This window comes from Elephas maximus, chromosome 1 (genome assembly GCF_024166365.1).
Source record: "Elephas maximus indicus isolate mEleMax1 chromosome 1, mEleMax1 primary haplotype, whole genome shotgun sequence".
NCBI classification, from domain to species: Eukaryota; Metazoa; Chordata; class Mammalia; order Proboscidea; family Elephantidae; genus Elephas; species Elephas maximus.
The window spans coordinates 81,937,836-81,941,602 of NC_064819.1; the positions used below are offsets into that span (position 1 = coordinate 81,937,836).

The window sequence follows — 3,767 nt, forward strand, 5'->3', positions numbered from 1 at the left end:
ATTGAATAGACTCTTACCGAACCCATCAAAGTCCTGGAGAGCTCAGTGCTCCAGGCCTCTAGTCTGAGGATCTAGGATTCATGACCCTGTTCTGGTGTAGATGCTTTAAGTTTTCCCATAATTCTTTCTCACTCATACACAAAAGGCTACTGAGCACAGCTTTCTCCTAGAGCAGCTCTGGGAATATTTACAGTGCATTTTACTACTGACATGCTTGCTTTTCTCAATGGGAATCTGAAGAGCAAGACTTCAAATGTGAAAAGTCAGATTTGCAGTATCATTTGAGAGTTATTCATTCAATGTGCACAGCAACCTTATTCTTTGTCCTGCTGTCAAATAGATGAGCAAAATAGTGACTTGAGGAATGAGGAGGATGGCACAGTGTTGAGCGGTAAAGGTTGATAATGGAATTTAAATGTGGAAATTTTTAAGAACATCCCCAAGTCTCTGAATTGTGGAGATACTAAGTCCTTTCACTTTGGGAAAGGAGGAGTGGACATTACTTGTCGTTTTCTTTTTCTTTAGGGGCATTGGATAGGATTGGAAAGTGGAGAGAAGGAGTTTGATCTGGGATTTAATTTATTCAGGACACTTACAAATTTAAGGTGCATATTCACCTTAGTGTTTGGTAAGCACGGCGATTCTTGAGACTAGAATGTTACAAAGGTCTCTCATCTGGATATTTGTGTAAAGCACGTAGCTATAGAGAAGTGAGTCTCTGCACAGAGGTAGGGTGAGTCCTGAAGACAGAGCATTGTAGTTTGAAGATTTGGAGCTCCTTAAAGGTATTCATTGAAAACCAAGCAATAAGCTTTGCCTCTAGAGTGATCTTGGACTCTGAAGTTCATACTGATTATCATTATCTTCTTGGAATTTCTTAGTAGACCTAAGAAGGAGCAACCTCCAAGTGAGAGGACTTGTATGTCTTCTTTGCCAATTTCTGTCCCAATAAGGATCTTCTCCATTTCACAGGAATCGTATGAAGCCCCCTTTTAACTTGGGAGGACTCCATTTTTCTAACAGAACTTGCCTCCCAGCTGACCTGGAAGGCAGCTCATCAGAGCATTTGAATGTGAGAGGAGTAAAGAGAAGCAAAAGTCCCCTTTGAAGAGACCATTAGACAGATGTCAGCCACAAAGATATGCAATCATTTGTGTGTGGGTAGAACGATAGGAGTCCCCCCCCCAAAAAAAACAAACCAAACCCGTTGCCTTCGAGTCAATTCCAAATCATATCGGCCCTAGAGAGCAGGGGTTAATGTGGCTCTGAATATTGTGAAGCACAATTAGGATAATTTTGGGGTGGCTGAACTCAGGGGTTGATATTGTGGCTAGAGCAACCTGGATTCCAAATATACACTCCTAAGTTCCCAATATGGAGAGATGCAGGAATGCGTTGTTGTTAAATTAACAATAAAGAGGCTCAGCCCATTTGAGATTTCCAAAGCCTCTTTAATGTTAATTATTGATATGTGACAGAAGAAACTTCACCTATATCAATTCTCCCTTCCAGAAACACCTCAGAAATTAGTAGTCACTGGGAGTCAATTCAAGAATCTTCTACTCGTTGTGCAATAAGAAATAAACAACCATGGAAGAACTGGAAGCCTCAATCCTCTAGATCTGGAATCAGAAACGTGATCCATTAGACCATGCAGCCAATACTGTGAGGATATGGTACAAGCAAATAAGTTAAAGTGTTGATAAGGGAACATTAGTTTTCTGTTTTCAATTTTTTAACTTTGCAATTGAAGGCAATTTTTACAACATTCAAAAAAGGAATCAAATATCATCTGAAGCCTCTGAAAACAATTTAGAATTAGTAAGCCGAGATGGTGAGATAATCAGAAGTGACATATTTCCAGGGTTCTCTCATCTAAGTCACTTATAATGATGATGCATTTTGGTGGAGAATTATAAGCCAAGAACTGAACTCTACCATAAAAGGATACAGATCGCAAGAAGCTGGTATGTTCAGATTTTTTTCCTCAAGTATAATATGGTGCTGCTCCAGGGAGAAAAGTCTGGAAGCTCAAACAAGAGCTCCCTTTGTCAGAAATGTCTGCTTTTAATGCCAGGAAAATATTTTATTATAATCCATTTATAACAAAGAGTTTTAAAACATAGCTTTTAAGATACTTTATCCTTTACCCACAAGTAAAAGAATCACTTGATTACAGAGGTGGGATGAGGTAGTGTGTCCCAAATCTCCCTGGGAGAGTGGTCCCTATGTGTGAGGTGCAGGTTGGTGTCTTCCAGTCTACATCAAATGTAGAGAAAGCAGACAAAATAGCTTGGAGGGATGCTTGTCTCATTGAAATGCTAACTAACCCCAAGGTATTTTGCTTATACATCTTTCCCTAGTTTCCCTGAGGATTGATCCACAAAACAATTCGAGATGATTTTGTGTGACCCATCCCCAACTCTGCCTTGTATATTGGTAGCATAGGAGAGAGGAGAAATCCACAAATTCCTGAAGTTAGGTAATCACAAATTCTCTCAGTTTTCACATACTCTGGGTTTCATGGAAGTGTTGAGTTATTTGGAAGAAGTAATAATAGTCTTTCCCATTCCCTACCCTGTCTTTCCTCTCCAGAGAGGTTAAATTTCCTTCACTCCAAAACTTCCCCCTTTGTTCCCAGATCCCTTGTACAGTATTTTCTCCAGGTTTGGGTCAAAACTCAAAACTATCTTAGGTCATATTCTGGATGCTATGTACTAAAGAACACTAATTCGTCAAGAAAATTATCATTTTCACTTGGATCTGAATAGCAAATAGTATTCATGACATGAAGACCTGAAGAAGGAAGAGAAAAAGGAGACCAAAGAGAAGGAGGAGGAGAAATAAAATGAAAAGAAGTGGCTCACAGATGGTAAGGAAGGGCATCAAGAAGAAAAGCAAGCAAAGAGGTGCAGAAGACTAAACCCATACATCTTTGCTTGCCCCACCATTATGGAACATTCTCTTTGGTCTTCAGTTTTTCTCTCCTTTACCTCTTTTCTCCTCTGCCTCCCAAGGATGCAAGAAAAATGTACAAGAAAATGCAAAGGAATACGAAAAAGAGTAGCATGAGTGTTGCTTTAAGAAAAATAGATGCGGGTGGGCTTGAAACCCTCTGGGTGTAGCAATGTGTTCTGAAAGCTGGTAGTGGTTTGTCTAGGTGACCAAGTCTGTTTGTAAAAGCCTAAAGAGACAGAAGACAAGACAGAAGGAAGGGAAATTCTCCTAGCGCTTATGACATCTTTTTCGAACGGAAACTTCTTGACAGGCAGGAGAATTACAAAGAAGCTATCTGGGAACCAGGACATGAAACATAAAACCAACTGACCCACATAAAACCTCCATTAGTTACTCAAGAATAGTTGGATATAGAGGCCTGGGTAGCTCAGTTGGTAGAGCATCAGACTTTTAATCTGAGGGTCCAGGGTTCAAGTCCCTGTTCAGGCATTATCTTCACTTTACCCTAGTTAATTCCCTTAGAAGCTTATTGACATTCCACTTCCCCTTAGAGGAACTCTTCCAGACATTTACTATAGGTGTCCTGACTCATCTCTTCCCCAAGCCTATTGACATTCCACTTCCCCTTAGAGGAACTCTTCCAGACATTTACTATAGGCGTCTTGACTCATCTCTTCCTGCTCTTTGCTCAACAAGAATCAGAATAGAGCAGGGAGAACAGAGAACGGACAGAGGGTTAAATGCTTAATTAATAGCCAAAAGGTTGGGGGTCTGAACCCACCCAGAGGTTCCTCAGAAGACAGGCCTCG

At 40.4% G+C, this 3,767-nt stretch overlaps 1 non-coding gene across 1 annotated transcript; it reads left to right on the forward strand.

The window, feature by feature from the left end:
• Positions 1-3,374: 3,374 nt before the first annotated feature.
• Positions 3,375-3,447, forward strand: TRNAK-UUU (transfer RNA lysine (anticodon UUU)). Its single transcript has one exon. It is a non-coding gene; the product is annotated as a tRNA-Lys (tRNA).
• The last annotated feature ends 320 nt before the right edge of the window (positions 3,448-3,767 follow it).